The 25,100-nt window shown below is 40.9% G+C and overlaps 1 pseudogene; it reads left to right on the top strand.

Moving 5' to 3' along the window:
* LOC149119369 (N-alpha-acetyltransferase 30 pseudogene) lies at positions 1-24,014 on the top strand (annotated as a pseudogene).
* The last annotated feature ends 1,086 nt before the right edge of the window (positions 24,015-25,100 follow it).

Here is a 25,100-nt window from a genome sequence, read left to right as displayed (position 1 = left end):
ATGTTGAAGCAGAAAATCATTGAAAATTTTCCAAAACTTTCAAAAGTCAACAATCATCAACTCATAGATCCATTAAAAGCTGCAAACCATTTTCAAGGTAAACCATACTTAGCCGTAGTTTCACTTTTTGAAACTAAAGACAACAAAATATATAATCTCCAAAGGATCTAAAGTGAGAGAATAGCTGACTTATCTGTGTCTGGCTTCACTGTATTAGTTGAGGAATCTGAATTTTGTACTGCCGTCAGTATATGTGTATAATCAGTATTCATTAACACCTATAGACATCATATGTGAAAGTGTATTTATATATATGCAATTTCAAATAAAAATTGAAATGTGTCATAGCTGGCACATTTTTACTCAAGCAAATATTGAAGCAAACATTCTGACTGGAGAAAAATAGTCTCAGAAGAACAATGGTGAAGAAATTAATGAATCTTGACTTGAAACTTTTCTATTATCATTGTGTGTATTCCATATTTTTTGTATTCTATAGTTTCTATCCCTTATAATAAAGAAAAGGTAAGGAACAAGAGATGTTAAAATGAGGTAAAAATGCTGAGTGTAACTGAGCAAGCCTGAGAATCTAAAAGCATTGTCCTGATGTCTTGACTAATCAGTAAAAGTGATAACTAGACAGAAACCTTAGAATTTTCTCCTTATCTCATCTCTGTGTGAGATTACCACAGTAAATTACAGGATTATGCTTTGCCCATAGTAAAAATGGTCTCAAAAATTAAAAAGTGGTTTTTGTTCCAGAGAACAAAATTAGGCAGACTATTCATATCAATCATTTCCAGGGGAGGAGGAGTGGGAGCTGGCCTGGGTGGAGGAAGAGGCTCCTACAGAGTAGGGAGGGATTGCATTTCACACACAAGCAGTTATGCAAACACACACCCACCATGCCTAGAAAAAGAGAAAGGGACACTGAAGAGGAGAGCAGGGGACCTGCTGGAGGACTCCCTAAAGTTCCAAAGAGGTAGAAGACCTCAAAGTGGAAAAGGCCACAGCCACCATACAGGGGAGTGGCCTGTCCCCACAGAGGTAGAGAACAACACCTGCTCCAACACAGGCCCCCCGGTATGCCTCAGGCTCCAGGCTCCAGCTTGAGATGCCTCAGGAGGAAGAGAAGGAGGAAGAAGGCTTCCAAGGAAAAGACTGAGCCCCCCAGTGTCAGAGATCATAAGAGACTGTAGCCACCAATATTTCAAGAGGGGCCCCCTCCACATTCCTGCCACTGATTCAGTGTTACTGGGGACTTTGGCCATAGCCTGCAAACTGGGAACCTGCTCTCCTCCTCCACTCATTTTCCTCACAAGTCCAGCCCCTGAAGATTGATCTGGGCTAGGTAGTCCATCTGGCCCTTCCTTGCAGGTCCCCACACACTTAAGATCAGTCAGGGCCATGTTTAAGCTCTGGATGAGATTACACCTCAGTGTGCCTTCTTAATTAGAGCTGTTTCCCAGGGCTTCTCCTGGGGCACCGGCCAGCTCCTTCAACCTCATGATATCCCTCTCCCCTTCCCCCAGGCATTCTGGAGCACTGGGTTTCTCTTCCTTTAATATATTGAAGCTGTGGGTTTATTTTTCTTGCCTAATGGTTCTGCCAAAAACTTCCATGACTATATTGAATAGCAATGGTGAAAGTGGGCAGGCATCTTTATCTAGTTGCAGATTTCAGTGCAAATGCTTCCAACTTTCATCCATTGAATATGATACTGGTTGTGTGTTTGTTATCTATTGCCTTGATTGTGCTGAGTAATGCTCCTTACATACCCAATTTGCTTAATATTTATATCATGAAAGGATGTTGTATGTATCAAATGCTTTCTCTGCATCTTTTGAGATAATAATATGGCTTTTATGCTTCAATTTGTTGATATGATGTGTCACATTTACTGATTTGCCTATGTTGCACCATCCTTACATACCAGGGATAACTCCTATATGGTCCTGGTGAATCATCTTTCTGATGTGTTGTAGGATTCAATTAGCTAGTATTTTGTTGAGAGTTTTTGTGTCTATGTTCATAAGGGACATTGGTCTGTAGTTCTCTTTCTATATTTTTTTCAGGTTATTGAATTAAAGTGATGCTGGCCTCATAGAAGGAGTTTGGGAGGAATTCACCCCTTTCAATTATTTTAAATAATTGGAGAATAATTAGAATTTTTCCTTTTTTAAAGGACTGGTGGGCCAGTGCCACAGCTCACTAGGCTAATCCTCTACCTGTGGCACCAGCACCCCGGGCTCTAGTCCTGCTTGAAGCACTGGTCCTGTCCCAGTTGCTCCTCTTCCAGTCCAGCTCTCTGCTTTGGCCCGGAGTGCAGTGGAGGATGGCCCATGTCCTTGGGCCCTGAATCCATGTGAGAGACCAGGAGGAAGCACCTGGCTCCTGGCTTTGGATCAGCACAGTGCGCCAGCCACAATGTGCCAGCCATAGGGGCCACTTGGGGGGTGAACCAATGGAAAAAGGAAGACCTTTCTCTCTGTCTCTCTCTCTCACTGTCTAACTCTGCCTGTCAAAAAAATAAATAAATAAATTAAAAAAAATTACTTGTGGAGTTCAGCAGTGAAGCCATCCAGTCCTGGGCTTTTCTTTGCTGTGAGGATCTTTATTACTGATTCCATTGCTATCTTGATTATTGGTCTGTTTAGGTTTTTGTCTTCATGACTACAATATGGTAGACTGTATGTGTCTTGAAATACATCCATTTCTTCTAGATTTTCCAGTTTATTGGATAAATGGATTTAATAATTATGAATATGTGGTTTTGAGTTCAAGTTCTCAATTAAATAAAAGATCATTTAGCTTGTTGTCCTTCTTTCCTTCTCATCAGTTCAAATATGTGGGTTCCCTGTAGGTTTCACTATCAACTGTGTCAGTGAGACCACATGTCTCAGCTGCCTTTGTTCAGTCCCATTTTACACCAATCTGGTGTCCTGCACTACTTAAAATTTTCTGAATTTATCATTTTTAACAAAATTTTACTTAATAATTCCATTAATGGAAGTCAAGTCGGATTAGGACAACCTTCACATTGCATTTCCAGATCCTGCCATAGAATCTTATTGTGGTATATGAGGCTTTTTTTTTTTCTGTTAATAGGGGTCTCACTTTAACAAATGGTTCAGTCTGCAAGACACTTAGAACAATCCTCCCTCTTTATTGGATCTTTTCTGAGTGCAACATACTTACTATCTCACAAGGGCAGCATGCAGAGCACAAGCTCATAAAATGAAATGTTCCTCTAAAGAAGTAGCTAGGCAGAACAAATGCCTTCTTGTTTTGAATAGTGATGATTAGGGAAGGAATTACCTGTTTATCCTGATGCCCCTTTGGTCTACCAGCTCATTGCCTCATGTGACAAGTGTGAGGTTGAGTTGGGCTAGTGGGAAACTTAACATTTTTGGCTATGTACACATGAATTATGTGTATATGGCTTAATAGCTGTTAAGCTATTGCTTTTCTTCTTTTTTAACTATCTTTGAACCACTACTTGTCAATATCATCCAACATAATTACTGGTATTTAACCACTGTTGATGTATATAAGTTTCCCAGGAGACCTTCTGATTCCTGTCTTTTCCCCTTTACAACACTGACTTGGGACACAAAATCCTGACACTGCTACATTAGTGCTCAGTTTCTCCCATGGGTATATGGTCGTCCCTCAAACTTTCCTAGATCATTTTCAGGGTAACCACAGCTTGTCTGAGATAGGAAGTTCCAATGCTCTCCCAGTCACCTAAATAATTGTAGTTCATCTTCTGACTTCCCACAAAACACCTTGCAGCAGGTTTTAAAATTACCAAGAACTTCCTTAAGATTTCAAGACAAACAGGAACATAACACAGTCAGACACCTGCACATCCACCTTTTAAACCAACATAAAGATGTTTTGGAAGCTTGCATCAAGTTAGAAGACACCTCCATCTTATATTGTAATGATTCCTTCACACTACACCAAGGAAACACAGCAGGCTTTGGAAACCTGAATAATTGCACCATAGTCATTATATCCCTCCACAGACCCATATCAAGGGGAAATTTGATCCCACCCTACAGGGAGAGAAACAACTATATACATACTCAGCATCTATTGGGCACCACTAAGGGCACAGCCAACATCACTTTCTGCAGCAGCAAGGAGAAATCAAGGCCACCCACCTCAAAGTGAATGTCCCCAACTCAGAAGGAAATGAAGAAAGAAGGTCTCAACTCCAAGTCAATAGTGAGTTATCTAAAAATCAGTGGCCTCTAATTGCAGTGGAATGTGGAGGGGTGTTGGACAACAGTGACATTATAGAACCAGCTCTGTCACAATGGTGCACTTTATATACAGGAGGGCCAGGGCCAGCCTCCTCAACCCACTGAATAGTAAAAATCTCAAGAGGTGGGGGTCTTGAGGCCTCCCTAAGGCACAGGTGAAAAGATCTTGGACAGGTATTTCATGTGACCAGGTATGCACTGCTCTCTGTCTATACAAGGCCCTGCTATACAAGGCCCCATGTTCCTGCAGGTCTCTACTTTCTACCCATCCTCTTCCTCCAATGCACTTACATTTTACAACAACTTTTAAGGCCTTTTTTTTTAATTGACATAGTTACTCACCTGAAGGAGAGAATATGGTATAAGGACAAAATCAGATAAATGTATTATTTTGTATTTTTTCTATGTCAAAATCCTACGGCTTTTGTTTCTATGTCAAATTTCTGTAAGTATTTTACATCCATTGTATTTCCAAATGTTTTAATTATTTGAGAGAGAGAGAATGAATTTCTCACTCCAAATTCCCACAACAGTTAGGATTAAGCCAGAACAAAGCCAGGAGCCAAGAACTCCATCCCAGTTTCCCAGGGAGGTGGTAGGAACCTAAACATACATGCTATACCTTCTGCTTCCTAGGGACATTAGAGGGAAGCTGGGTCAGAAGGCCACAATCACTGGGACTTACACCAGGCCCTCTGATATGGGATTTTGGTCTCTGATGTGGAGGCTTAAACAGCTACTTCAAAATAACCACTCTTGAGACATATTTTGAAACCCCTTATAGATCAATGAAATTTTCCGGGACAATGATGATTTGGGAAATATAGAAAAATGATGCAAAACATGATGAAAATTGTTACTTTATGTTATATGAAAAATTGGAAACTATTCCTTTCAGAGTGCAGTGGGGAACTGCTTTGGGAACTCTGCATCCCACATCAGAGTGCGTGGCTTTGAGTCACGATTCTGCATCTCACTCCAGCTTTCTGCTAGTGCACAACATGGGAAGCAGCAGATGACTCTGGCACTTGTGTCCCTGACAACTCAGAGACCCAGATCAATTCCCTGACTCTTGGCTCTGTCCTGGCCCATCATTGGCAGTGAGCCAGTGAATGCAAGATTCCGCTTCTCAAATGAAAAATGAATATGTGAATAAAATCTCTATGGAAACTGCCCTTTTAAAAAAGATTTATTTATTTAAAAGTCAGTTATAGAGAGAGAAGGAGAGAGAGGAAGACACAGAGAGAAGTATCTTCCATGTGCTGGTCACTACCCAGGTTGCCACAGCAGCCAGTGCTGTGCAAGGCCAAAACCAGGAGTCAGGAGCTTCTTTCCATTCTCATGTGGGTAGCAGGGACCAAGTCACTTAGGCCATATCCTGCTGATTTTCCCAGGCCACTAGCAGGGAGGTGGATCAGAGATAGAACAGCTGACTCACTAACTGGCACCCATGTGGGATGCTGGCACTGTAGGAAGTGGCCCCTGGAAAGTATCCATTTAATATCAAGAGAGCACATGGTTATATTGTGATGAAGGTAGTAGGTAATATGACAAGTAGAAAGTTATGTAACAGTGAAAATGAGACAAAACTACATTAATTTTAGATAGTATGCTGATAAACTTGAAATTCTAAAAGAACTGTATATAAACAAATAGCACAAAAAGATAATTTTGCTGGTTGAATATAAATATTTTTCAAACACTACTCTTCATAAGTAGAAACAATAATGAGAAACTATGATGGAAAGAAAGATATAAATGCTTAGAATAAAACAAAGCAGCAGCAGAAAATCTATGGGAGCAAAGGTAAATATTAATGCCAGGCAAAATAAAAAAAAGGGAAATGGAAAAGTTTGAAGGGAGAGAGGAACAGAGGAACAGAACCACTGTGTGTGTGTGTGTGTATGTGTGTGTGTGGTGCATAGAAGGATGCTGACAGTAAGGAACTGGTTTGTGTGACTGTGTAAGGCTGCAAGGTGAAAATCTTCCACAGTTTCTGCCAGGTGGGAAATCATTGAAAGCAAAGGGTACAGAGCTGGTCTGAAGGAGTTGGCTAGTAATGCTGGAATTGCTTCTGATGATTTTAAAGAAAAATGGAGATGATTAGGACACTGAGGGACATTTAGTGAATTAATCTTTTCTGCTTTTTGCATGCTCAATCACTAATGAGAAGAGGGTGATTGTCATATGTGGTGTGTATTTTCTATAAGGTGATTTTAAAGTTCATGGGGAAAATAAGCATGAAGAATTTCTAAAAATAAAACACAATGAGAGGTGACAGTTCTTTCTAGATTTAGACAATAATTTGAAGACACGGACATTTAAAAAGAAAGTTAGTACTGAATGATCAGATAGAAAAGTCAAGGAAGAATATAGACAACAAATCAAAGTAAATAAATATAAATATATCTTAATGGGAGCAGGTCTAATTTTACCCACAAGAAAATAAACACACATGAAAGAAAACTGAGATTGTCATTTTAGCTAGTGTTTATATTTCTTGTTGGATATTATAATTAATAATTTACTTGTTGAATGTTATAATTAATTAGTGGCAAATTATGTCTTTGAATATACACTGGATTAAAATTATGTCTGCAAGAATTGAAGAAGGGAGCAGGGTGGGAGGAGTTTGGGGGAGGATGAGAGAGGGTTGGGGGAGCAGAGGAGTAAGGGGAAGTGTGGTTGTCTTCATGGAACTGTACCTATGGAATGTGTAAGATCTGCTCCCATTATATTAATAAAACAAACAGAATTTATATTCACATTATAAACATATTGATATATGTTTCATGAAAATAAAAGCAGTACCTTCTTACTATAGAATATTTGGATGATGGAAACAATAGAAGGATGAAAAAGGAGAAAAAAGTAAACTGGGATTCCAAATACCACAGCATGACAGATTAGAAATGATACAGGAATCAGAAACTCTTAGATATTGTGGAGGAGAATATAAATTATTGAGGTCCACCATGAAGGCCCTCTCTGACACAACTGTCTCCCCAAGAAATGTAGTTTGTATCTGTCTAACCCAAGTGTACTGCAGTTTCTGAGATCCATATCAAAGTGATTACATGCAATGTCCTAATTTTATTAGGGCACCATTCAATAAATACAGAACATCCAAGCTGCTGCATTACTCATGTGGCCACGAGGCCTATGCTGGGATTTAAGATGGCAGTTGGGGTGGTGGCATGTGCACTGGGATGTCAGTCAGTGGCTGGTGTGTGTTTCAGGGGCAGTGGCAGGAAGTTAGATGCTGGCAGAGGCATCTCTCAAAATCCAAAGAGATGGGCCAGTGCCTTTGCATAGTGGGTAAAGCCACCACCTGCAGTGCCTGCATCCCATATGGGTGCTGGCTGGAGTCCTGGTTGCTCCACTTCTGATCCAGCTCCCTGCAAATGGCCTAGGAAAACAGAAGACATTGGTCTAGATGCTTGGACTCCTGCACCTACATGAGAGACATGGAAAAAGCTCCTGGCTCCCGGCTTCAGATAGGCCCAGCTACAGGCATTGAGTTCATTTGGGGAGTGAAGCAATGGGTTGAAGATTCTCTCTCTCTCTCTCTCTCTCTCTCTCTCTCTCTCTCTTTCTCTCCCTCTCTCTCCCTCAACTCTGCCTTTCAAATAAGTAAAGTAATCTTAAAAAAAAAAGAAGCCAAAGAGAGATTCTCACAGGGAGAACTCATACAACTCCACATGCTTCATTCAGAGATCTGACCTTCTTGTTTGATGTTGCTTTTATTGGCTCCATTACGACCATGTGGCTCTGCATGGCTGTGACAGGTCCCTTAACACACTGCTACCATTTCTGGTACCTGAAACAGTGATCACAATTTGCCAAGGCTGGAGATTTGCTTTCAGCAACATATCTGTTTATTGCCAACAGGACCCCAACTACAGACATCAATATTATGGTCAGGACAAGATGGGCTCTAAATCACTGAACTTCCTGGATTTGAAAAACCCAGTTTTTTGATACACAGGCATAGAGGCCTTAACACTACCTGGTTCCCATTATGAATCACATGTGAGACCATATGGAACTTGGACAGCTCCTGAAACCTCAGTAATGAGATGGCCATGGCTGGCATGTGCTCTACCCACTACCTGACTGGTGCCACTGGTGGCAGCTCCATTCATAGGCCACAAGGACCTGATTCTTTTTGCCAATGCAGGGATTGTCAGTGACACTGCCTCTTAAACAGGCTGAATAAGGAGCACAGTGATTGTCCTAGTCTCCTCAAACAGTGGTGGTGGTGGATCCAGTACCCACTAGGCAATCACTATCCAATTTACTATGAGCAGCCCTGCCATCTACAGAGCCCACTCCTGTCCATCCTGACACAATGCACTATGGAGCTAAGTGCCTCTGCCTTCAACAGACTGACAGCGCTGTAAACCAGATGAAGGCCCTGACCTGCCTGCTGCACAGCAGCTGTCCATGTTTAACTGGAGGAACCCAGACATCCAGCCATGTCTCTGCTTTGGGGACTTGGAACTATTTATACCATATTGCTGTTGCTGCCCATGTTCTGGAACTCAGCACATGCCACTGTCATCCTTTACATAAAATCACATCAGGAGATTCCCTCATCATCAACATTCCACCCTGCTCTCTGCTACCTGAAGCTCATCTGACAGCTGTTATCACAGGCCTGTTGGGTCTGACAGCTGCACCTGGTGGGCTGGGAGGAGAGAGAACAGGTATTAACCATCCCAGCTGGCTGGACATCCCCTTTCCACCATGAGGCTTTGCTCACCATGGGTGTGGCAAGCTGCTTTTTAGTAAATTATTTATTTTTGACATGAAACACTGTCAAATGCCAGACTCTCTGAGAGACCCAGCCAGCAACCCTCTCTCTCCTCAGACTCAGAGGCTCAGTGGTGAGGAGCAGTCTTGTTGAATATTCAGGGAACATTGGGGCAAAGCCCTAAGGGAACTCTCCTAGTTTCCTCACATTTGAGTGTATGGCCCACCTCAGCTGTCTGAAGGCCTCCATCAGCCCCTGCCTCTTGCTGCCCCTCTGTCTCAGAATCCCTGCATCTCCCTCTTCCATCCCACAACAAGATCTGGAACACGTGGCCAGCAGGGAAGGACACCGTGGACCACATGGGGTAGACACAGAAACATGCACACTTGTCATGGAATGTGTTCCATGCTGTTTCCTCACAGCTAATGTTAGACCTGTGTTTCCTTCCATACCCACAGTTACTACACTCCCTACTGCCATGATGCCATTTTTCTTTTTTTTTTTTTTTTTTTTTTTTTTTGACAGGCAGAGTGGACAGTGAGAGAGAGACAGAGAGAGAAAGGTCTTCCTTTGCCGTTGGTTCACCCTCCAATGGCCGCCGCTGCAGCCGGCGCACCGCGCTGATCCGATGGCAGGAGCCAGGATCCAGGTGCTTTTCCTGGTCTCCCATGGGGTGCAGGGCCCAAGCACCTGGGCCATCCTCCACTGCACTCCCTGGCCATAGCAGAGAGCTGGCCTGGAAGAGGGGCAACCGGGACAGAATCTGGCGCCCCGACCGGGACTAGAACCCGGTGTGCCGGCGCCGTAAGGTGGAGGATTAGCCTATTGAGCCACGGCGCCGGCCGATGCCATTTTTCTTCCTGCCAATCTGGGAAGGGGCCAGGCAGGGACCTCTACCTTGTAGTAAGTAAAAATAGAAAGATAAAATCAGCAAAAGAGGAAATGTATGTTTCAAACAATAAGAATGGTATATAAAATGTAACAGCATGTGATTTTACAAAGTTACAAAAGCACTTTTACAGTATTATATTCAAGATTTATCAGTTGGACACCATAACAAAATTCAGACCAGTAACTTTATTCTTCTATTGTTGGTTCTGAAAAAAGGCAATAAAGTATAGGTTAAATGGGTGGAATATCTCTGAAAGTGGAGACTGAAGTGATATCATGCACTGCCTTTAAGGGTTAATACTTACATGATTGAACAGCAAGGAAGATATTTTTCACTATATTAAGAGCTTAAAAATAAATAAAAATGTTTCAATCATTAGAATATTAAAGTTAATGCATCTTAACCCCATCACACCACATTCCTTTGTCAACCTCCCAAATTCACCACCTCTGTATATGGGAAAATTATTTTTGCTTAAAACTATGCACACTATAGTATAATGATTTTTATTTTCATTATCTATTTTGATTTTTTGCTTTGTTTCAGTTTGTATGTTTTCAAACACATTTATTTTCCATTTATAATCAGATATTAGCCCTATGACTTTATGTTAATTTCCATTGTAATACCTTCAAGTATGTTAATATTTGATTTTTATTTTTAACTCATTTTTGTATTTTTTATTTTTAAATACAGCACACGGATTTAATTATGATAATTTTGTTATATTTGTTTCTGTGTGTCAACATGACTTGCAAGGTATCTGTTAGCACATCCTGTTTAACTATTACTGTAGTTCAAAGTATTTGAACAAAAATCTCTGTTGTGATGTATTCTCTTGAAAAACTAAGGTGAAAATGGAAGTCATTGAGATAATTTCCTTGGAATGTTCATTATAATGGAGGAAGCTTATGCTGCAAAATCATTTTCCTTATTCCTTCCTGAAACACAGTGTGTTGGTCATACAGCAGCTAATGTGTAGCCATGAGCTAAGAATATAGGGAATGTAAGTCACATTATCAAGATCATGTCACTTTTACACTCTCAGATTACCATATTAGCCACAGATCAAGTAATTTAGGGAGCTTTATTACATAGGAAAAATACCAATGATTTCGATAAGCCCATTGGATCAATTTTCCATATATGTAGGTTTATTCTTAACTGAAGAGAAACAATATATCCTTTTTATTTTGTTTAGTAAGCAAAATTGTCATCAGTCAAGCCCCTCATCTCCTACCCAGGTTGTTCCTTATGGTACTTTAGTCTCCCACAAATGAGGCATGAAGTCTCTCTGATATTAAGGAAAAGACTTCCCAGTGTGTGTACCCCTTTAGCTTCAACACAATCCTAGTATTACTTCAGGAATATAACTATGAGAAAGATTTATCAAGTAATATAGATAGCTTGTAGACTATAATACTATTTTAAAGTTTCTAAAATGATGTTTGCTGTTCCTTCTATCAGTTGAATTAAAAGACACTTAATTAAAATTAATCTAAATAAAAATAGCAGTTATGTTTATTTGCTCATGAATTCACTTTTGTAATTTTCTTTTTTGCAATAAACACATGTCTAGAGAAAGTAGTTTTCAAGATGTTTCCTAAAACAAATTTCCTTTAGCTTAAGAGATAGTAGTCTGAAAACTAGAGAAAATAAGGAAAGATAATATAATTTAAATAAATAACTGTGAGAGGGCATAATAACACTTGGCTGTTAATTGTGGATGCACAATTCCAGCTAGTATTACCTGGCTCATTTTGTTCCTTATTATGTATTGTTATCTGCAAAATAGTTGTTATCTTAAGGTAAGTGTTATAGCACAGTAGGTTAAGCTGACACTTAGAATGCACACATCAATCCAGGTTCCTGATAATTTATTGTGAGAAGCAGATACTGGCCCAAGTACATGGGTTGCTGCCATCTACATAGGAGACCTGGATGAAGTTGCTTCTTCTTGGCTTTGGCCTGGCCCAGCTCCAGCTGCAGCTCTTCAGGGCATTTGGAGAATGAAACTGAAAAGCTTCTCTCTCTCTCTCTCTCTCTCTCTCTCTCTCTCTCTCTCTCCCCTCTCCCCTCTCTCCTCTCTCCTCTCTCTGTTCTTCCCTCTCTTTCTCTCTCTACCTCTCCCTCTGTATCTTTCTGTTTCTCCATTTCTAACATCCTATCCTTCCAAAAATAAATACCTTTATAATAGAATATCCAATGTAGCCATAGAAACACTTCTATTTTATATTTTTGTGCAGAAATTAAAGCTGAAAGCAGTGTTTGACATGATTTGTTTACCTTTGTATAGAGTAAAATTGCTGTAATTTTCCCAGTGCATTTCTGTAATTATTTAAAAGTCCAAGAGCATTTATCAATATAATTTTTCAAAAAAACCAGGAATTCAGGCACAACCCATGTAATATTTACAATAAATTAGTAAAGGAAATGTTGATGCTGGCTTAGGTACTGAGAGTTTGTTGGGTTTTATGAGCTAAAAAGGGTGTGTATCATCAAGAACTATGCATATGGATGCTGTTAGGCTCAAAGAAAAGAGCTTATCCAAAATTTTGCCATTTGAAAAATTATTGTCTTTTACTTTAGGCCCACAATCTAGATATAGATGACAAAAAGAATTCCTAAAGTGTAGAGAACATTTTTGCTTCAGTTACTTAAAATGAAATGTGTCAGGTAAAGAGGACACTAGGGTCCTACAAAAGTAGAGTTAGAAGACACCATTTTTCACAGAGGTGTGTTACTTTGAAGCACTAGGCATTGCAGTGAGATTTTCTCACCCTCACACAATCAGCTTTAAAATATGTTCTCTAATATCATTGTGCCTTTTATTTCAATGTGTGTGTGTGTGTGTGTGTGTGTGTGTGTGTGTGTGTGTTTGGGATGAGAAATGGTAATAAGGACTGATCAGTCTAGTGATGGTTCTCTGGGATATCCAGAGTTGATATTAAAGTCAATGGGATGAGTGAGGTCAAAATCAAAGAGGTGGAGATCAGTTAGTGAACAGATGCTTTACATGAATCAGAGCAATTCCACTTCTAGTTAGAAATCTAGCAATAATCTGGGTTAGGTACAGAGAAGTCATGGATAAGGATATGCATAACAGTGTTTTTATGATATCAAAAAACCATGGAAACAGCCCAAAATGTCACCATTGTTAGAGTGAACAAACTAATCAGCACATATTCACGTAGTAAAGACTGCACAGTGAAAGTGGATCAACAAGACATATGTCTACTCTGATGAATCCTAAAAAGTATATTATGGAAGGAAGTTGGATTTGGCACCATGTGATTTTTTCATAAACAAAATGCAAAATCAAAAAATATTAAACAATATCACTTAAAGAATGTTTATAGTTGGGTGGAGGAAACCTGACAGGCTGCCTCCCTGTGCAGGAGAGAACAACCCACTTAAAGAATGATTATCATAAAATCAAAGAGAGTGACTTCCACTGGGGAAGAATTGTAACAGAGAGGTAGGAAAAGGTTTCCAAAGTATAGTAACATTTAAATTTGTAATTTGGTTAGTGGATTCATCAATGCTTGCAATGCACATATTGTAAATTATATACAAAATATAGAACACTAGTATTGGCTCTCTTTTATTGTGTATTGTCTCCTGGAATTTTCAGAGTATCAGGGACTACTATTACTTCATTTTATATAAGGGTAAATTTTGGTATGGTTACCTGATCAAAGTCATATGGGGTAAATTATCCATGAATTCTCCATGAACACACAGGATGGATGCTTTTGATTTATTCCATAACATTCAATGGACCTGGTAGAATTATCTTTCACTGTTTCCTTAAGATACACCAAGGTGGTAAATTATATGGAATACTTGAGGGCAGAATTTGAAGGTTTTCTGTGTTGAGTTGTTCCACATGTATCAAATATGCAGACTCACTATTGTGAACAAAAATATTTGCCACATAATTAATACATTTTCAAAAATTTCTCTACCAGGAGATGATTTCAACATCTTCTTTCCACTTTTCTATTTCCAATTTAGTTTTCTACTTCTCAGAGTACTCTTTACTTGGCTCTATTCATCCTTAAATATTATTTAATAACCTTTCACAATATTGTGCATAGTAACAAATATTAGTTTTAAAGATAACTTTTTTTTATCCAAGGTAGAGTGGCAACATCTTGCTTAGCAGAGGACAACAAGCAAGTAATAAACAATTAAATTATAAAGATAGAAACTTTAGGTATAATTTATTTTTACATGATGAAACTAAGGCCCAGAGAAGTGGTACCATTGACATGAAATATGCAAATGATATGGTCAAGGCCTAATTTCTAACTCTGTATGACATAGAAATGTTTTGAACAACTTTAAAAAGTAGATTTTATTTTTGACTTGATAATGAATAAGGATACCCCTTAGTTTCTCTTTACTCACACCTTTTCAAATTCCTTTCCTGTTACATTGTGTGGACCTTCACTTCAGAAACACTTTAAGCCACCAAAGGATATATGTGTTTGATATCTCATCTACAAAATCAGTGACAAAGATAACTTTGAATGATTGTCATCCTGTATATTCACATTAAGAATTTTTTGTTTGTTCTACTTAATAATATTGGTTGAATTCTGTAATTAATACACAGTTATTCTTAAGTGTTGAAATTTAACTGAAAAGTGATCCATGTTAAATATAAGAGTGGGAATAAGAGAGGGAAGAGATGTACAATTTGAGACATGCTCAAGCTGACTTGCCCCAAATGGTAGACTTAGAAACATACTAGGGGACTCCAATTCAATCCCATCAAGGTGGCATGTACCAATGCCATCTCACTAGTCCCAGTGATCAATTTCTGTTCACAATTGATTGTAATGATAGGACTAAGAGTCAAAGGGATCACATAAAAAAGACTAGTGTCTGAAAATACTAACCGATAGAATAAAAAAGGGAGAGAACAATCCAACATGGGAAGCAGGATACACAGCAGACTCATAGAATGGTAGATGTCCTAAACAGCACTCTGGCCTCAGAATCAGCCCTTAAGGCATTTGGATCTGGCTGAAGAGCCCATGAGAGTATTTTAGGCATGGAAAGCCAAGACACTCTGGCAAAAAAATGACCTAAATGAAAGATCTCTGCAAGTGAGATCCCAGTGGAAAGAACGGGTCATCAAAGAAGGCAGTACCTTTCTCTGAAGGGAGGAGAGAACTGCCACTTTGACTATGACCTTGTCTAAATATGATCACAGTTGGTGAACTCAAAAGGCCTCCATAGCCTTGGCAACTCATGACTAGAGCCTAGGGAGATTACTGACGCCATAAACAAGAGTGTCAATTTGTTAAGTCAACAACAGGAGTCACTGTGTACTTACTCCTCATGTAGGATCTCTGTCCATAATGTGCTGTACATTGTGATTTAATGTTATAACTAGTAGTCAAATAGTATTTTTCACTTTGTGTTTCTATGTGGGTGCAAACTGTTGAAATATTTTCTTAATATATACTAAACTGATCTTCTGTATATAAAGAGAATCAAAAATGAATCTTGATGTGAATGGAAGGGGAGAGGGAGTGGGAAAGGGGAGGGTTGTGGGTGGGAGGGAAGGTAAGGTGGGGGAAGCCATTGTAATCCATAAGCTGTACTTTGGAAATTTACATTCATTAAATAAAAGTTTAAAAAAAGAAAATTAGGCAAGAAAAATGTTAGAAATGTGTATACATACGTTTTGTGGATTAAGCAGGAAATTATTTGAAAGAAAATATTATGTTTAATTTGTAAGGATCAATTAATACATCCATGAAATAGCAAATTTGCACTGACAGTCTTGGTGAAAAATTGGGAAGCTGGAATCTCAGAGCTACTTGCTATATCACACTTTTTTTGAGAATAAAACATTGGAGTGGTGCACTAGACTATCTATTCCTCTGTCTGTGGCACTAGCATCCCATATGGGTGCTAGTTCTAGTCCTAGTTGCTCCTCTTCCAGTTCATCTCTCTTCTGTGGCCTGGGAAAGCAGTGGAGGATGGCCCAGGTGCTTGGGCCCCTGTACCTGCATGGGAAACCAGGAGGAAGCATCTGGTTCCTGGCTTTGGATCAGTGCAGCTCTGTCCATTACAGCCATTTGGGGAGTGAACCAATGGAAGGAAGACCTTTCTCTCTGTCTCTCTCTCACTGTTTATGATTCTGTCCAATAAAATAAAAATCTAAAAAAAATGAAAAGGAAATACTAAAGAAATAAATGAATGTCTCAATTTTTCAAAAGTATAAATGCACTGCACTTTCTTTTTTAAAAAAATTTTTTTGACAGGCAGAGTGGACAGTGAGAGAGAGAGACAGAGAGGTCTTCCTTTGCCATTGGTTCACCCTCCAATGGCCACTGCGGTGCTGCTGGTGCACTGCGCTGATCCAAAAGCAGGAGCCAGGTGCTTCTCCTGGTCTCCCATGCGGTTTCAGGGCCCAAGCACTTGGGCCATCCTCCACTACACTCCCTGGCCAGAGCAGAGAGCTGGCCTGGAAGAGGGGCAACCGGGACAGAATCTGGTTCCCAACCGGGACTAAAACCCAGTGTGCTGGTGCCACAAGTGGAGGATTAGCCTATTGAGCTGCGGTGCCGGCCCACAGCACTTTCATTACAATGAAATACATAAAGCAGCTACCTTATGAAAAGAAAAGGTTTAACTCAATTTTGGATACCCAATGTCCAAATGACATAACACAGACCCCTCTGGTAAGAGTCTGATGCTAATAGCTAAGCCTATATGGAAGAAAGATCACAGGGTGAGGAGGAAAAAGAATTGGAACAGATCAGACTTTTACAACAAGCTTCTCATGAAGACTGAAAAGGTCACATGGAAACAACCTTCCAAGTGTATCCATCCACAGGACCCCACTTCATAAAGTACCTAAGTTCCCTGGTAACACTGCTTTTGATGTATCTCTTTAAGTTTTATATTGCATATTCATTTTTCTATGAATATTTTGATTCCTCCTTTTTTTTTTGACAGGCAGAGTGGACAGTGAGAGAGACAGAGAGAAAGGTCTTCCTTTGCCGTTGGTTCACCCTCCAATGGCTGCCGTGGCGTGCTGTGGCCAGCGCACCACGCTGATCTGATGGCAGGAGCCAGGTACTCATCCTGGTCTCCCATGGGGTGCAGGGCCCAAGCACTTGGGCCATCCTCCACTGCACTCCCGGGCCACAGCAGAGAGCTGTCCTGGAAGAGGGGCAACCGGCACAGAATCCAGCACCCCTACCGGGACTAGAACCCGGTGTGCCAGTGCCGCAAGGTGGAGGATTAGCCTAGTGAGCAGCGGCGCTGGCCCTTGATTCCTCCTTTTGATTTATATTATGACCCACTCTTCATTCAGGAACATGTTGTTCAGTCTCCATATATTTGAATATTTTTAAGAGATTCTTAAGTTGTTAATTTCCTGTCTTGCTCCATTGTGGTTAGATAACATACATGGTATGATTTCAATTTTTTTTTTTAATTTGATGAAACTTGCTTTATGGCCTAGCATATGGTCTATCTAGAGAAAGTTACATGTGCTGATGAAAAGAATGTATATTATTCAACTCTAGGATGTAATGTTCTGTATAGATATCAGATACATTTGGTCCATAGTGTAGTAAGCTTTGTTTGTTGATTTTTTTGTCTAGTTGATCTATCCATTGATGAAAGTGGGGTGTCAAAGCCCCCCATTAATTTTGTACCTTAAGCAAATTGGGTATAGAAGGAACATTCCTCAACACCATCAGATGACAAGCCCACAGTCAGCATCATATTGAATGGGCAAAAGTTGGATACCATCAAATTAATGGAGGACAATATCTGGGGAAATGCTACAAGACATTGGCATAAGCAAAGACTTCTTAGGAACCACTCCAGAAGCAAAGGCAATCAAAATAAAAATAGACAATTGGGATTATATTAAGAAGTTTCTGAGGGCAAGGATTGTGTATGATTTATTTTGAAAGTCATAGTTACAGAGAGTGAGGGGGAGACAAACAGGGAGATTTTCCATTCCCTGGTTAACTCCCTAAATGGCCACCATGGCCAGCACTAGACCAGGATGAAACCAGGACCCAGGAGCTTCATCCAGGTCTCCCATATAGGTGTCTTGGACCCAAACACTTGGGACATTTTCTACTGCTTTTCTCAGGACAGTAGCTGAAAGCTGGATGGGAAGTGTAGTAGATGGGGCATGAATCATTCTCATATGGGATGTTGGTGTCACAGGCAGCAGCAGCTTTACCCACTATGCCACAACATCAGCCTCACAAAAATATTTTTAAGTTTTTAACATCATAAGAATTTTTATTTGAAAATAACATATTCTAATGCAAGCCACATTATGTGCATATATTCAATAGTCTTGACCTTACAACTTCAAGCAGGATGAAATCTACCTAAGTTAAGAAAGCATACCATGGAATTACCATCACCTATATTTGAGGTTTAAAGTTATTTTACAGCCAGATGCAATTTCACAAATTGCATAAGTCTGATGAGATTATTATATATAGTAATCAAACATAAACTGTTACAGAACAATTGATATAAAGTTGTAGACAGATACATATGAAGGTAATAATTCTCCTATCTGTAATATTACAAAAGTTATCAGTAATTAACTTACATTATAAAAAGAAAAAAATTTATGCTCACAAAACAGAACCTTTACATGTAAAAATCTAGGATTGAAAACAGTAATTTGAGAACTACTGTTCAATCAAAATTTGATTATCATTGACTCAACCTTGTTATTTAAATGCACATTTAAAATAACTTTCTGAAGGTAAATGTTTATTCTATGCTAGGTACAAAATAAAATCTTACAATACACTTCTGTCTCACAAGTTTACAGACAAATCAGTCAGACTGACCACACATCAGCCTGGTAAGTGTCAAAACTATCTTCCCAGGGAACTACTGAGACAGAAGAGAAAACAAAGAGATCTCACCACAGAATATTGTATGAGGAATCCCTGGTTATAAACCAATTCAAAGAAGTCACCAAACATTTTTCAACTGAGTTCATCTGTATACACAGGGACAATGATATATAGTTCATCATTTACTGTTCTTGGGAGAAGAATTCATGTCCATTCACACTCACTCTGCACAAGGCACTGTTAAGGGCTCAGAGAGACAAAGCACATCCCACAGGACTCCAATGTGGTTAGGGGGTGAAAAGGCTGAGGATCGCTGGACAAATCATCACTTCCAGTGAGTTCACTATCCCTAGCCCTTTAATTTCCTGGCAAGTTCAAAGATTAAAAAGTGTCTAAACCAAGTCTTATGTTTTGTCATGTATGTTCAGAATGGGATCATTGTGCATCAGAATTACCTGTAATGCTTGGAAGTGCCCAAGCCAGGCCTCACTCAAAGTTTAGTGCTTCAGAATCCTCTAGGAGCCTGGCAGTTCTTAGGCATCTTCCTAGTCAAGAGCTCTTTCATTTTAAAGGCTGCTAACAGAAATGCACATGCTTATTAATAGGAGTACACATATGTCCATTCAATTTGTATTTCTTACCATAAAACTCATCATGTGTCACAGACCCATTTAAAGTTCTCATTAAAAAACTTCCAGTCAAAACAGGAGAGCAACAGCAAATGGTCCACAGCATTGCTGACCTCAGCTGGCAGAGGCCTTTAGGTGCTGATACTGAACATAATCTGTATGTGTGCATCCTTTTCAGGGGAACAAAAGTGGGCAAGCCAATCAAGGTTATGAATCCCTAACAATATTTTCAATATTAAACTAACCTCTAAAGTAAAGTCCACTGAATACGGTTACAAATGTGGTAAACTGACACAGCTGGTTCTCTGAATGGATGATTGTCCAAGGTTAGCTCATAGCCATGTTTTCATTTATTGCACCTATAACATGTGACAGGTTTCACATCTGGGCCAGTTGCAGAACCTCAGTAAAATGAAAGTAATAGTGCTGCATTGCTGTAGCTACTATTACATAAAAAAATCAGAAAACTAAGCCTCACAAAGGCATTATTATTATAAAAGCTAGCACAAGTGTAATGTCTCAAAAAAATCCCCATTAATATATAATTTTAACACTACACTTGGAAGAAATATTTAATATTAAAAGTAATTTTTTCAGAGTACACAACCACAAAGGAGAGTTTAAGGATTTGTCATACAGATATTGTGTTACCTTACGCACCTCACATATAAAATATGGAAAACAGTGCTACCAGAGGAAAATTTGACTGTTGCATTTGTTGACCCTGTCTAGTTTGAGCGTTTGTAGTTCACCCTAAACTCCCACATGAACCAACGCATGCGCTTCAGCCAATCGCATGCTCAGCCGCCCAGCCCCAGGGTCTGGGAAGAGCAACATGGAGGCTTCTCCCAGTGTGGAGGCCCTGACTGCACCTGGCACTGGGGCCATGAATCGACCTTTCGCGGACAAAACCAGCTTCCTTCCCCGTGACCCCAGGTGTACTCCACATCCAACACAGGCCATCCCTTCTCCCGCTCACTGCAAGAGCCCAGACTCCTGCATGCTGCCCATGGCAGACATGGACCCTATTTGAAGGCCGCATTGGCGCCAAATTCGGAGGTAATGTGTAAGAGGGTGTAGTGGGCCTGGAGCACAGACAGGGAAGCGGCTGCAAAGGCTGAACCCGGCGCCTTCTTTTGCTAAGAGGCAGTGGCAGCGCTCTCAGTGCATAGAGGCCACTCTCCTCTCTGCCCACGGCCTGGCCAAGCAGGAGGAGGGACCCTGACCGCCCCGAGGATCCAGTGCAGAGCCGGAACCCGGCCATCCTCCTTTAGAGGGCCAGGCCACTCACCTCCATGCCCACGGCTGGGCCAAGCAGGAGGGTGCACCCTGAGGAGCTCTGCTGGAGGTAATGGCCACATCCCGCCTACCAGTTGCCACCTTTTCCCGCCCCTGTCAGCGCTGACATTTTTTATCTCTATGGAAATGGTTGTGGCTGGGACAGGTTCCTCTCCGGCTTCTCCACTTTCTCCTCTTGCTTTTTCTGTCCTCGTAGGCTGTTCTGTAGTCCCTCTTCCAGCACTTGCTGGCTCCTTGCCGGGCCAATCACCATGTTGTCTGAGGGGAGCATGAGGATAAAATATTTGTGACTTCTCCTTGGAAGTCTTCAAAGAAAGGTCTCTGTAAGTCAAACCAAGGGTAACTTTTCCCTTTCCCCATCACTGGTAGACATTGTTTTAGATAATGTTAGTAAAACAATAAAATCACACTTTTGAAGCTGTTGTAGATGCTCTCAAAAGTGCTTTCATACAAACTCTCAGCTCCACTGTGACACTTACCCACCGGCATTTCTTTTCTAGCTAAATTGTTATTAAGCCCTGTCTTCTTGCTTTTGATTAATGAAGGACTTTTCATTTGCTTTTTGGGAGCAAAGGAAGTAAAGAGTAGTGATGTGGGGAATAAAATTTATTAATTTACACATCTCTTTAATCATTATGTAAGGTTCACACTTGAAACACAAGGTTAATAAGATCATACTTTCTGCCAATCCATGTATCATTTGTTCTCAAATAGTAACTCTAAAAATAAATATACCTTTGAATTTCATTCTCCACAAAATTTAATAGAAGTGTATGTATACATGATGCACATAAAAGTGTGTAAATGCAGATTATATTTTAATTAAACTTTATTTTTTTCAATTAAATAAAAAAATTAAGAAATATAATTAGGGCTATTGGTAGGTTTTAAGCATGGAGATTTTTATGTCAGATTTTTAAAAGATCACATAGATTGTTGAGACTAGACAGCAGAGGGTAAGTGTAAATGGTAATACCAGTTAAGAGATAGTAGAAGTTTTTCCAGGGAGAGCTGATGGTATCTTGAACCAGGAAGGAACAGTGGAGAAACTGAGATCCTCACTGTATTCACAATATATTAAAAAAAACCTCAATCATAAGATTAGTGAGTGATTTTATGTTACAGAGTAGTCATACTTAAATATGACTCCTAGGTTTTTATATTGGGCTGGAAGGTGGTTTTGATTTGCCTGAATAAGGTAAAACATAAAGAGGAGTGAAGTTAGATAAAGTGGTTAGGAATTACTAGTAGAATAGGAAGTTGATAACTTCTGACTTCTTGGCTTATATCCCAGAGAGGAGTGGAGCTGTTCACTTCTCAGAGACATGGCATGGCACAGCATTCACAGCCTTGCCAGTGTTCTTGGTCTTTGTCAGCCTGTTCTTTACTGCTTGATGGCAAATCCACTCCCAGAGTTAGATCCTGATCCTGGAATGGCTTTGTTGATTTGGGCTTCTGTTTCCTCTTCTTCCAAACTCTCAGAACTGCTAATGGTGTCTGACACATAAGTATTGTCTTGTAGTGGCACATCTTCCTCTGCCTTCTGATTCCAGCTGGGCGCTGAGGTTGGTTTCCCATGCATATTCATGTCCAGGAGGTTATAGGCTGAGTCAGGAACCACCTAGCCTCTCTGTTCCTTCACTGGTATCTCTCTCTCACTCACCCAACCACACACACACACACACACACACACACACAAACCTTCCTTCACTGATACATAACAGTGTAACATATACACACACCCTTCCTACACTGATAGATGGCAGTGTAACACACACACACACACTCTTCCTTCACTGATAGATGACAGTGTAACACACACACACATCCTTCACTGATACATAACAGTGTAACATACACACACACCCTTCCTTCACTGATAGATGGCAGTGTAACACACACACACCCTTCCTTCACTGATACATGGCAGTGTAACACACATACACACCTTCCCTGATAGATGGCAGTGTATCAGATCAGCTCTCATCACCAATCTGAAGCCAGGAGCCAGGAGCTTCTTCCTGGTCTCCCATGCAAGTGTAGGGGCCCAAGAACCTGGGCCATCTTCTACTGCTTTCCCAGGCCATAGCAGAGAGCTAGACTGGAAGAAGGGCAGCCAGGACAAGAACCTGCACCCACATGGGATGCCAGCACTGCAGGCAGAGGATTAACCAAGTGAGCCAAGGCGCTGCCCCAACTAACAGCATTTTCAATTGAAAATGGGTTAATGAGTGAGAGCTTTGGTGGTGAGGGAGGTGGCGGCAGTGGGGACCAGTGCGGGGAGGGCAGAGGTCCTGCCTGGGCCTAGTGGCCTCGTCCCACCTCCAGCACCTCCAGCCCTGGCTGCAGCCCAGCCTTGCTGCCCCTTCCCGACTACACTCACCTGCTGCAGTGAGGATGAGGAAGCCAAAGAGGAGCCTGAAAGTGGTTGCAGGAACCCAGTGGGCTGCCAAGGGGCATCTGTGCCTCCGCTGCCCTCAGCCACTGCCACAGCAGCCGCAGCTCCATGGATTGATCAGCCCCGAACTGCAACCCCTCAGGGCGGCCACCACCCTCAACAGCAAGGTCCAGGGTGTGCACGGCCACCCCGGCAGGAGCTCCAAAGTGACTGTGACAAAAGGAGCTCAGTACCCTCAGGCAAGAGACCCCCTCGCTCCCGCTCCAGGGATGCAAGAACTGCACCCCCCAGCCCAGCAGAAATGGCATCGAGCGATCCCATGGTGGCCCACAACGGACTGGACTGGCCAAGGGCAAGGAGGAGCAGGAGGAGGTGTGGCTGCTATCTTTGTCCCTGACCTCAGGCTGCAGTTTAAGAAGCCCCTCAGGCAGGGAGGTTGAGCCAGGGGAGGTTCTGATGATAGGATAGGGTAGTTCCAATAGGAATCTGAGCTGAAGATGCCTGATGTGATGAGACTGAGCACCAAAGATCTGTCCGAACCCTACTCCATTTATACTTATAGAGATTTTATCCACAGCTGGCCACAGCTGCGCTTCTTGGCCATCATAGGGGAGGAGTGTGCAGGTGTCATCATTTTCAAGTTGGATATGCACAAAAAGATGTTCTGCAGAGGTTATATAGCCATGTTAGCTGTGGATTCCAAACCCAGGAGTAATGGCATGGGTACTAACTTGCTTAAGAAAGCTGTTTATGCCATAGTTGAAGGAGACTGTGAGGAGGTTGCTTTGGAAACAGAAATATCAAATAAGTCTGCTTTGAAACTTTATGAAAATCTTGGTTTTGTTCCAGATAAGAGGCTATTCAGATATTATTTAAATGGAGCATTTGTTCTGAAATAAAAGAGATTGTTTTAAACTTCAGGTGTCTTTTGGTATGAAGAAGATGTGTTCAGTTGATAGCCAAGATTTGTTTGTTAATTTGCAAAGTCTGCTGACAATGCTATTTACATAGTGATAATTTTATCACAGAACCAGTAAGTGGAACACGGTTTTTGTTCTTAAAAAAGTCACCATAGGCCGGCGCCATAGTTCAATAGGCTAAACCTCTGCCTGTGGTGCTGGCACCCCGGGTTCTAGTCCCAGTTGGGGCACTGGATTCTGTCCCAGTTGCTCCTCTTCCAGTCCATCTCTCTGCTGTGACCTGGAAGTGCAGTGGAGGATGGCCCAAGTGCTTGGGCCCTGCACCCGCATGGGAAACCAGGAGAAGCACCTGGCTCCTGGCTTTGGATCAGTGCAGTGCGCCAGCCACAGCGGCCATTGGGGGGTGAACCAATGGAAAAGGAAGACCTTTCTGTCTCTCTCTCTCACGGTCCACTCTGCCTGTCAAATAAATAAATAAATAAATAACCACCAAAGATGGTAAAGTCTCTAAATATATTAACATTTCACACAATACCTACCATAATTTTCTGAAGGGGGTGAGAGAACAGCTTCAATTTTAGGTTTTATTATTATTTTTCAATATTAGATTTCCCAGTCTTGAATATTGGTACCTCATTGATTAGTGAATGAGAAAGTGTAGAATGGGGTATGTCTTACGAGTAAAGTTAATTAAGTTGTGCTGCCAGTGCCTGTGTAGATAAAAATGTGTGTCTTCATCTTAGCTTTTGAATGCATGCTCTTTTTCTTTCAGGCTTTTACAAGCAAACTTTTGTTTTCATTTAAATTCTAAATTTGGTAATAAATTATTTCAGGGTTTTATAATTTGGATACTTTTTCCAGGTGAGTGACAGAGTGGTTGACTTTAGACGTCCCTTCTTTCATTGCACTAAGAAGTTGAATCTACTTGGAAAACCTTTGAGGAATGGCCCCAAGGGGATGACAAAATTTGATGGAGGGCCGGTGCCATGGCTCACTAGGCTAATCCTCTGCCTTGCGGCGCCAGCACACGAGGTTCTAGTCCCAGTTAGGGTGCCAGATTCTGTC

Source organism: Oryctolagus cuniculus, chromosome Y (genome assembly GCF_051225735.1).
Source record: "Oryctolagus cuniculus isolate XC-2025 breed Fujian yellow rabbit chromosome Y, ASM5122573v1, whole genome shotgun sequence".
Taxonomy (NCBI): domain Eukaryota; kingdom Metazoa; phylum Chordata; class Mammalia; order Lagomorpha; family Leporidae; genus Oryctolagus; species Oryctolagus cuniculus.
Note: the sequence above shows the minus strand (reverse complement) of the source record. Positions and strands in the feature narration are given on the sequence as shown.